This window comes from Strix aluco, chromosome 3 (genome assembly GCF_031877795.1).
Source record: "Strix aluco isolate bStrAlu1 chromosome 3, bStrAlu1.hap1, whole genome shotgun sequence".
NCBI classification, from domain to species: domain Eukaryota; kingdom Metazoa; phylum Chordata; class Aves; order Strigiformes; family Strigidae; genus Strix; species Strix aluco.
Window position 1 is genome coordinate 74,432,729 of NC_133933.1, and position 12,103 is coordinate 74,444,831.

At 35.9% G+C, this 12,103-nt stretch overlaps 1 protein-coding gene across 6 annotated transcripts in view; it reads left to right on the forward strand.

The window, feature by feature from the left end:
• TRDN (triadin) overlaps positions 1-12,103 on the forward strand; it is a 244,571-nt gene that overhangs the window by 194,264 nt on the left and 38,204 nt on the right. The gene's annotated exons all lie outside the window — the stretch shown is intronic.

Here is a 12,103-nt window from a genome sequence, read left to right on the forward strand (position 1 = left end):
CACCTCATGTGCTACCATCAGCCGGCTTTATCTACTCCTACTGTGATAACACAGTTGTCATTTCCAGTATTGTTAGCTCCTTTTAGCACAGGCCAACACAGCCCAGTATCAGACACTTCATCGTTCTGATTGGGAAGAAAATGAAAAGCTTTTGTTACCATGTTAGGATTTGTCAAAGAGAACAAAACTTGTTCTCTGTGTACTGTGCATGCTGACCTGGCTGTTTGTTCTTTGCAGAAGGCTCTTTCCTTGGTACATTTAATTTCCTCTTTTCAGATATGTACGTAGCATAAATATAAGCTTTGCTGAAGTCATTCTTTGGTATTTTAACAGATTAGTAGAAAAATTTTCTCTGAATCAGAATCTAAAACATTACTTTAAATATTTAAAGATAAATATACTGTATTTATCAGACCCTAAATATCTATTTATAGTGTTGTCTTTCAGAATAAGATTTTCTGAGTTGAAACATAATTTTGTAATTTGTCAATTTTATTTCAACTGCAAAAATAATGAAATATTAGCACTGAAGTGATAATTTTCTTTAATCTATTCAACTTTATTGATTATTTGGTTTATAATCCATATTTTGCTCACTAAACTGGGAACATTTCAGAACTTTTCCATAGATTTCAGAGGATAATTCAAGATTTTGTACTAAGTGAGAAAAAAATTGGCTCTTTATTTCTGACGTTTACTGATGGGGGATAATTTTTGGGCGGGGAGAGTGTCTTTTGCCATTTCAAAAAGATTTGGAAATTCTGTGATTCACATAGTTGAACAATGGAGACAACCTTTGTTGTCTATGCATAAAGACATTTTCAATACTGTTAATTTATTATTTTTTCTGTTATCCCTATACACAGTCATTAACTGAATTGGAAAAAATAAAAATTATAGTTTCAACTGTTTTAGCAGCTTATGAGTGAAATCTTGGCTGTGTTAATGATAGTGGCAAAATTCCCATTCACTCCACTGGAGCCAAAATTTCACCTCATGTGTTTAACAGAATAATAAAATTCATTTTCGTTATCAAAAACAACCATGCTTAATAGGTATCGAGCAGGATATTTTGTCCAAAGATTAATTTGCAACAACTGAGGCATAAAAGGTAGCACACAAGGCAGAAAAAATCAGAAAACTGGCAGTACACTTACAGCCATTGGTTTTCAGACATCAAAATTCCTGCTGTGTTCACAGTCTTGAATTTATCACATGGACTGTTACATCCTTAATGGAAAGAAAAGAGTGAAGTAATTGCTAAGGGTGCTACTTCTGTCAGCCTTGCCACAGGTTATGGGTTCATTCATTTACAGAAGAACATCAAGGGAATTTGTTTGAAATACCTACTGTTTGCCCTTAGTTCATTTTTCACAGGTTAGGATTTTTTTCTTCCTTAACCATAATCTTCCCCAACAAAACTGATTAAAAAATGCATTTTTTAATGAACATTCTTTGAAGTTGGATCAATTTTTCCATTTTATTTTCTTTTTTATGTATTTTCTGCTAAAAAAAATAATTTCCTCAAATTTCTTGATTTGTTGAAAGGATTTTATCAACAAGTATAGGTAGGATACTTTCAAGCACCTGGCTCAGGGCAGGTTGTACCTCATCCTGCTGGCTACCACCAGCTTACTTCACAGAAACATGGAGGTGTGAACTAAAAGTCAGCTTTGGTCATTTATTTTTAGACTAAACCTCCCTCTGGTTTTCTGAGATCATAACCAACATTGTCAGCAAAGAAGGTAGTGTTTCTAGTGAAAAACATGTTAGTCAAATGAAATTTTCCGGTAACTAAGGAAAACTGGTTCAATGATGTTCCCGTCTTCAGTAGATGTGCACTAAACTGGACAACTGGAGAGAACAAGGCCTCTTCCAAAAAACGAACATGCCACGCTTTAGCTTTCTCACCTAGCTTCACACTGTCTGCAGGCCCCACATGGAAAATATTGCATGTTACTAGCTAACTCCTAATATGATCAGATTTTATTTATTTCTGCTTATTCTCTTATCATAAAAAACTGTTCAGGCTGCATGTGTATTCCTCTGACTGGCAATAAAAAGGGGCAATATGTGATAGTTTTGCTTAAAGATACAGTATTTTTTGTCCAGCTGCAAAAGTAATAGAAGTAGCCAGGCAGTGCTCTAAATTGACTGGCTCATTATCCAAAATATATTATGGCAGTAGCATGCAGAGTTCAAATACCACTTTACCATTTCTCATGTGAATCATGCAGCACATAAGCACTGTACTGTACACAAAGCTTTCTCCAATTATTCTGTCTTATTCAAATAGACACCCCTCATCTAGAAGAACAAGAATAATGAGCAATACAGTGACAAGCCATCATAAAAAGAAGATGGAATGACAATTTCTATCGATGGTATATTCTGTGCATAGCATAAATCAGACATGAAGGAGTTTGAAAGAAGAGACAGAAAAGAACAAAATTAAGATGGAGAAAGCTTACATATTTCACTGATTTCTCCAAATATGTATGATACTATCAGGAACCTTAAAGCACAATTTATGTACGAAGTTTATGCATTAACCATTTCTATTTGAAAGGTTAGCTCCCTAAGACTTTGTGACCGAAGTCCTAGAAAATAGTTAGCTTCAGCTTCCAGCATCATGTTATGCCTTCTTTCAACGTGTGTGAGGTAAAGGAGCTGTCATAGAAATGTGTAAAAAGTTGTCAGTTCCTAAAGAGCAAGAGGTAGCAACTCTTGGCATGAGGAAGGCACTCCCTAAAATCCCCAAGAACAAATCTGTCTGCCAGTACATAAGAATTTTTAACTCTTGCTCACAATTCAAAACACTGAAAGCAGGGATTCAAGTGAATTACAACAGACCCATGCATTGGTGATGTGAGATAAAGCCCATCAGCTTTAGGGCACCTCCAAGAAATGATAAACAGAGCTGTAAAACCAAAATATTTCAGCATTTTTTCAGTTTTAAGTGCCCTTTTTAAAGGAAAGAATGGTTAATATTTTTAAAACCAAACCAATATTTTTATATTTCAAAATACAGAGAGTTCCAAAAATGCTTTGTTTGAAATGGGACCGGATTAAAACCTATTTCAAGGTCTCCTAGTTCTGCATAAAATGGAATTTCTCATTTTAGTTCATAGCTCCCATACCTTATTGATTTCTGACTAAAGGGGCATGAACTGAGATGGAGATGCCAAGCAAGCAACCTTAACAAGCTTAGTAAATTCTCTCTCCAGGTCAGTTTCAGGAAAGCTTGCCTGAAGATTCATTACTTCTGTGATTCTAGTGAACCCAAACAGGATTTAACCATCTCATAATCCCTGTGGGTTATGCATCCACATGCCTACATGTAAGAAGATCCATCTCATTGTTTAATGTGAATCATGAACCTGGGTTGCCAGGAAGTTGGTTCCTCCAGGCTCCCTATAGCTAATGAACGAGAGAGAGAGAGCCCTGTCTTGTTTCTGAGAGCAAGTTAGAGTGCACATCTAATTCAGGGTAATTGTCTACTGGGAGTCTCATCTCCTATATAGACTACATACAGTTAGACGTTTTGAATACTCCTAAGCTAGTGAGATGCAGAAGCTAGTTGCCTGTCAATAACATGACTCCTGTTCTGATTTTCAACATTATCGCTCTGTCAGCTTGCTCTTAAATTCATTTAATATTTTTTAGGAAATCAAAAAAGACATTCATCTGACAAATTTCATCAATAATAAATTGACAGGAGAGTATGAAGGATCACATTTTGACCTTTTCCTAATAAACGCATCATGGTATAAAAAAACTGCATACAGTCTGAGTGCAGCTAATATCAGACAAATGCAGAAAATGGGCAAGGCATGTACATTCCAGCTCCAAAATACACATTTTTGCCAATCCAGTAAAGGACAATTTCTTTCAATTACTCCTGGTAATGGTACCCTATCCATCGCTTGAAAACTGCTGCTCTGCATACAGACTGTGGTATAAACTGGCCAAGGTACAGCTGTGTCCATTTTCAATGTATATAAAAATCAAGATGCTTTCCAAACTGAAGAACTGGGCAGTAGTGCATTTCAAAACAGCTTAACTTTGGAGTTGACCAGAAAAACTGGAAGGCAGCCTTCTTATTCATAAAGCAAATGATGATGGCAGCATGGGATTTCTGCTCAGCTGCACAAGTCACTGGTTCAAGGTGCAACATGAGCCACACTTTCATTATGTAGTTTTCTAACATGCCTCAAAGGATAAGAAAATTGACTTTTTAATTCTATAACTGCAATGTGGATTACACAGCCTCCTAACAGAATGTATGTTCTTAAAGAAAAAAAAAAAAAAAAAAAAAAAGTAGAAATACTTTTAAAAGCATTTCCTTAAAATAGTGTCAAAAAATCAGTATTATGTATGAGAAAATAATAAAAACAGTCACATGCCACTATGCTGTTTAAACTAGCAGTGCTATTTTGGCTGCTGAAGGCAGACATCTCTCTCGAGGTAACAGTCGTCGAATTAGCCACAAGGTGGAGCCCAAAGGATCTTTGTGGCGGTAGTTAACATTGCCTTCCTGAATCAGATTAAGAATTTTTACCGAACACGCACTTTTACCGAAGAACACTTTATGGGAGTCTTAAACTACAGACAAGGTATTCTTAAATGTAACTCCACTCCTGCCTAAATATAGTTTTCATTTAATAGATAATTGGCCATGCACTGGTGAGCTTTGACTTCCCATGGTGCAGCAACAAAATCCTGTCATTTTCAAGGAATATTGATAAATGGAGAATTTTCATGAAATATGGAAAATGCTTTGAAAATGCTTGGAAAATGCTTTGAAAAGTCTACATCAGTTAGCTGAAATTTGCTTGACCTCTGTTTACCTTGTCTCAACAATCTTGGGAGGTAGAAATAATTTATGTCCATTTTGCAGGGTTATGTGGCATTTATGATCTATACAACCTTTATTAAGTGATGGCCATATCTTGAGGGACCAGGCTTATGTACTTTCCATGTTGCAGATATTTCAGTTAGTGTAAGACATGACCAGAAAACACCCTCCAAAGTACCCACGCAATATAAGTAGAAAGTAGGTAGAGGAATGATGAGCGCAGTGGGATCAAGACTTTTCACTGAATTCATACATTTAAGAACTTTTTTAGATCGTCAGATGAATTTAACCATTAAGAAACTTTAACTCATACAAATTTAGATGTCTAAAGTTAGTCATCTATATTGAAACTATTCACCCTAGTCTCACTTTAGATTTAATGGAGAAAAATAAGCATCTGGAGAGAGTGTTTCATCTGTCTTTTATATCTGTCAGAATGCAAAGAATTGCTCCCCGGAGATACCTATATTTCTGACTTGATTATAACAAGGAACATAGTTTAGATTTAGTAACAAAAATAGAAAACAAACTACAATGAACATCAGGATAGTTTGTTCTTAATTATTTTAACAACCCTCCCTCTCTTCTAAGAATCTGACATGGAAAGAGAAGAAAGGTGAGAAAAAACAGGAAGTCATTTATAGATCTTAATAGCTGATTGAATATCCACTCTCATTGTACTTAGATGGCAGGACTAACGCAATTGTTTAATCTAGAATTCTTAACATTAAACTACAAACTCCATGTTTATCTCCCTAACACCTCTTTTTCAGTGTACTATGACACGTAAAACTATGATGCAAACTTGCATCAATTTTTTTAAAAAAAATACCCACAATTTTAGTCTCAACAGGATTTAATCTAAGCTTTGTCATTGGTTACGCCTTTGTAATCCATTCAAGTAAAAATTGAGATTATACTTTTTTTGTACGTCTTATGTAACAACAAACCTGCAAATCAACTCATATTGGTAGTCCTGGCATAGCATTTCAATTGCAGTTATGGTTACCACTTGTGTTAATCTTTCTTACTTGCCTTAAAGTACAACAGTAATTTATTCAGCCTCTGCTACCAATAAATGGAGGCAGTTAAACTAGTATTTTGTTGATTATGAAACAGCTGTGATTTCTGAAGAAAGTGATCTGTGTAATTGGTGGCCTGTGTTGTTACTATAAGTTAGGTGCAATACATGTATATTGGCATCATGTCAGCAACACTCTCACCTGTCAATCAGCATAATATGCTTAAACACCTGGATATTCATATAACGCATGGTTAATTGGCTAAAAATTTCCCCATGGGATAAACTATTACTTTATTTCTCTGTACAAAGATGTCTGCAAATGAATGTTCAGAGGTATTCTGTTCAGATGCAATTCCAGAATGAACCGTTCTTCTAGCGGTAATCTACATTTCCTTTTTTATCTATGCAGACATCATTTTCAGAAATGTGCTCTTACAAAGTTGTAATTAAAGCAAAAACAGTGATCAGCAGCATTGCATGAGGAATGAAGATGGCTTAAGATGTTCTGCCTCTAGAAGCTAGTCATTAGACCTCTGCTTTAATCACCATATTAATTTGGGTAGAACACTGGGAACAATCCACCTTTTCAAAAGCTAGTTATTTTTTATTATTCTCCACTCCTTATATCAACTAATCTCGCCTCCAAAATTCTTCTTTTCTAGATTTTCATGAGGTCATCTTATTCTTGTCTTAATGACATTTTATATTTTTAATAACATATGTAAATATACATTCAGCCATGATTATACTTTTACAAATCCAGTCATAGGTAAGAAGGAGCTCAACAAAAACGTTCATATTCAAAGTAATTGCATGGAATCTGGACCCAAGAGTTTAGTTTGGCACCTTTCACAAATAACAGGCATTATGAAATAGACTGAAGATTCAAATATTAATGAATATTAACATCTGCAAGAGGTGCTCCTTTTGACTCTAATTGTTTATATACAATGGTGAACAACACTACTTTTGCATAAGCAATATTCAGAAAATAAGTATCACTCTAACATCCTACATCCCTCAGTCTGCCCAATTTCACTCAGTTACCCTTTATGAGTCAATAATCTGTGTTGCAATAAAGCATGGCCTGAGCTTGGCTATGTTTTGCCTTAGCTATATGCAAATGTAAAACTGGTATTACTAAGAGTGAAAGCTTGTTAAGCATATTCTCCCTCATCTGTATGTTCCCATCCCACAATTTCAGGGAAAAGCCCATGAAAACGTCAGAAGCTGAGGATGATATTGAGAGGAAGCTCTTCAGGTCTTTCGCCACACGTGCCTAAAGATGAAATGCATTAATGCAGCACATGTACCTCATCTACATTTGACTGAAATTTTATTCTTTCCAGCTCCGTCGATGGAAGATTGTCCTCCTGGGATTTTAAGACTTATAGTACTTTAAAGACATTAGCTTTCAGTGCTATCATACAAGATTGCTGTTTCAACAAGACTTACATTTCCCAGTGCATTTCTATTGTTTAACTGACAAACTGGGAAACAGAGAAAGATTGGGATCATTATTGATGCTCCCTACAGGCATGCATCTCAGATTGAAGTTGAAGCAATTCCTCTCATTAAAAATCATTTAAAAATGTTGGAAATGTCTGTACTTCTTTGCTACTTCTACTATATTTATGCCATGCTAAAGTTTCTCCCTTCCCTCCTCTTTCTGAACTACTTTTTGTTTTTCCCAGCTATATAAAGTATTCTTAAATTGCCAGTTCAAAATAAATCTTTAATAAAAAAAAAAAAAAAAAAGTTTTTCTAGACAACAACAGCAAAATCCCCGAAAACCCAGAGTAAGCACATTCTTCACTATGCAGCCCTGAGGTGTAAGGCAAACCAAACAGCAAGGACACAAACATGCTAACTGTATGAAGGCAGATACCTGGGACCAGGCTGCTCTGGTAATGCAAACAAGGCACAAGGAACTGTGAGAGCAGCCTGACAGCTTTTTTGGTGGAAAGTGGCAATAGAAAGATCAGTCTGTTGCAAGTGAATATTCTACAGGCTCTCATATCAGTGGTTAATTATAAATTATAATGGCAATCATGGCATTTTAGGAGGGTTTGCCTTAACTATTTACCCTATTGTCATCGTTAGTCACAAGAGTCCTGCTGTAACAGTGGTCCAAGGAAGTCTGTGGTGCCGCACAGACCCAGACACGCACTCCTGATAATAAGTAACAGTGAGAGCACTAGGTGGAAGCTCAAGTTCTCTGCTTCCCTGCAAACCTTCCAGACAGCCTTAGATAAATCGCTTTTAGTATGTCAAACCTGTCATGTTAATGTGGGATAATACTTCCTTAATGTGTAGAAACATGGACAAATATCCTGGAAAATGATAGGTTTAAAGTAAACCAGAAATGTAAAGTGAACACTGTAGGGAATCGAGAGATCCTGTAAGGATAAGGCTGGCACAGCATGCACTTTAATACAATCATACACCATCTTCCTCTACTCATGCCACCACCACACTCTTCTTGCTTCCTTTACCTTAACCCATCCATAGGGTAACTATTGGCCATACGCTGCCAAGGCAATTTTCTAAAGTAGAGCAGAGGTCAGGGTGAGCACAAGCCATTCTCTTTATAGGAAGCTTGCTGCAGCTAATCTGTTTGTGAAGAGACATTTTTTTTAGACATATGCTCATTAGACTGTTTTTTTTCTGCACAACCAGTCCGCCAGCTGCTCAGTCAGCCAACAGGCTTGAGCAGGACACGATCAGATATGAGGGATCAGGTCTGCTGATCTAGAAAACTTGTGGGAACATTTGACTTCTCCTTTGAATGACAAAGAGTACAGACAATAACTTCACAAAAGCGGGGAGATCTTCTTGAACAAAGTGGTAAATCCTAATATCCCTTTTTTTTCCAAAGCTGTTATCATCTGAGAATTCTGAACTGGCCCAATGTAAGGAATATGTTTTATTCTGGTTGACTTTTTGATAACGTAGTCGCTCCACAGCCTGAAAAACCTTGCACTGACTAGAACAAAACTGTTTTATTCAACCTTAAATTTAAAGCACATTGATGATTAGGCACAATAATGTGGCATCTTAAACTCTTGCAGACTACAGTATTCCCACTGAATTTTGAAGGGGGAATGTCCATTATTTTGTCTGAGGGCCAAATTGTTAGTTTGTCTAGAGTTCATTTTCAGGGACAATGGACTTATTTATCTTGAATAAGGAAATCAAAGATTTGTCCTTCGTCATGATGTATAAACTGGAAGGTTAAGACACAAATCTTGAGAATTCCATTAAAAGACTCCTGTTGATCTTAACTCCTCTTTTGGCCTCTAATGTTGTTACAAATTAACATCATGGGTGTGTCTGTCTAATCCCCAGTCCAAACCCTATTAAAGAGCCTATATGTTATCTTTAATGAGAGATGACCCAGACTCTTACTTAGACTAATGGAAAGTAACTTTCTTATTTATAATACACATATAACTCTCCAATTAGAAATCATTTTCTCAGCTACAGCATGTATTCTTATTCTGTTATTCTTCACTAAAACAAGTAGTTCTGGCATTGCTTTCATTTCCTGTACAACATATTCTTTTCTTACAGACTGTGCACACTCACAAATATATTTGCTGTCTGAACAGCAAATAACTGTTATCCAGATGGAAAATAGACATGTTATAATCAAAAAGCACATTCTGCTTTTAGCCTCACCAATTTATGGTTCAATAAACCAGAGAATTTCTTTTCTGAACCCGTATCAGAAGCTAATTTACAAAACTACGCCATATAGAATTAATACCCTTCTGACATTCAGAATAGCAGGCAAGAGTCAAAGAAAATTTAAAGTGAATGTGAAAAAACAGCAAGATAACTACCAAGCCTGGCTACCAAGTTTAATTTAGAATGACACAGAAGAAATTTCAAAAACATTTTTGTTGAGGGTAGAATCATATAATTTTATTGATCCAGTTCAGATCTTATGTACCTTCAAGTATTTCATCAAAGATCCAGCTGTTTTCATTAGATCTGAATCTGACACTTTTCCTCCTCTAATATAGTTTAAGTGTTAAACAAATGGAAATAAAGTACTTACTTAGGACTGAATTTTCTAACATTGTGAACAACAAGCAGTTATTTACCTGACAGGTAGTCCTGTTAGTTAATAACATCAGAACAGCTGTTTGAAGTGACACCAAAAGTTCATCTAACCCAACATTCTCTCTCCACTAATGGCCAAACAAGCAAAGGCCTAAGGAAGGGTACAGGAATAGAAGAGTCACACAGAGATGGCTTTGTGACCTCCAAGATCTCAGCTCAGGAACTTCCTAAACCAGAAACCATATCTTCATGTTTAAGAGCACTTGGTAGATATTTTTTTTCTAATTTGCCCAGTCACATTTTGAAATCATGAAAATTTTCAACATCCGCACATTTTGCAGCATGGAGCTTCACAGCTTATCTAGGAACCATATAAAGAAATATTATTTAAACAAGATACTACATGAAGTGAGTGACAGCAGCAGAATACAGCCTTTCATTTCTCACCCTTTAGGTTAAATACCATATAATATTTCATTATATATTCTAGAAAGTCTGAGTAGGCCATTGACATTTAGCTTTTACCTTCTTCCTGTTTTCACTAACTAGACTAAAAATCAAGGTATCTGTGACATAGACAATTGTGATACTATAAAAATTAAACCAAGGGTCTTAGGATTTAATTTTTTGGCTTTTTATACTTACTGTATAAGTCATTGGAATTACAACTTTGGTGAGATAATATGACAAATAAGGGTAGGATTAATATTGAATGGACTGAAATCATAGTTAACAGATTTGGCAAAATATAAATGTTTTGTAAAAACTTTTAACTTTAGAAGATCCTCATTATTTCATCAAAACATGTGGTAGAAATATCTCTGAGTGTTACACCAGAATAAAGAAGGCTATGTTTTTAGGTAAAGCTCTGATAACAATAATCTCAGTGTTCAAGCTCTGGCTGGATACTGGCACTATTTCAGTTTGGCTAATTAATATCTCCACAGAAAATATGGACAAGGGCAACACAGATACCTTCCTAAACTTGAGGGACCGGTCCTTGACTGAGTTCCTATTACTTTAAACTTTCTCTGTGACTCATATTCACCAGCAGCAAAAGGGAAATAACTGCACTGACTTCACTAGGAAGTTAAAGCATAATGATTTTCTTTTGATTTTAGTGTTTTCAGACAAATTGCAAATCTGTGATAAGGATGCTATAACAAAAGCTTGTTTGTAAAATTCATTAAGCAGTATCAGTAAAGAGTCTTTAAATTAACACTGTTCATATGTGGCCTAGCTCTGATCATTGTTGGTGGTGACTGAAAGTGTTATGTGACAATATTCTGTAATGTAAGTCATTATACCAGCTTCTGAGATTCAGATTACTTTTTTTAATATTTGCCATGAATTTCCTTTTGCAAATTGAAATTCATAGCTAGATGGGCATATCTCACTATGTCTTTTGGCGCAATACAAAATTAATTTTCTCTATAAATTTCAGACACATTTCAGACAAATTAGAATTTACACAAATTTATGATGTTTAGGGATCTATTTTTTGTGGGTTTTGGGGTGTTTAGGCAAAACAATTGAGCCTAAATTTACAAGAAGGTTTTCTTACGTACATAAAGGTAAAAAATGTGGCTTTGTCATGGGATCCCTGTTTTTCTGCTGTTTCTTATTTATGATTCCTCACTAAGAAGCAAGTATATACTCTTAATTTGTATCTTTAGTCTCTATTACCCCCAAAAATGTTCCACTATTTTTGCATTGCTCTACACATGATCTCCAGTTGCTGTCTCCTTAAATGCACAGCAACAGCTTGGATTAAATAGAGGCTGGATATAAAATGGGAGCAGTTTTATACTGCAGGGAAAACGAGCAAAATAAAACCCCACTTGCACAGCAGTTAGTTTTTGCCCCGAGTGGGAACTTGGGAGCGCAGTGAATCACAGCCTGGGAGCTCACAGCAGCAGATTTATTGCTTGTGTTGCTGGGCCTACAAAGGCAGCTCATCCCCTGCAGTACTGCAACTGTCTGTGGGATTATGCTCTTTCACACACAGCGGACTGCTACATGCAGGTGGTAGAGCCTTTATTCTCTTAAAAACAACAGCTGCCTTGCCAAAGTCAAGAAGAAAAATCCAACTGGTAGGCTAGGTCTTGGCATTTCACTTCCTTCTGTAGAACCAGTAATGGCATTGAGTACAG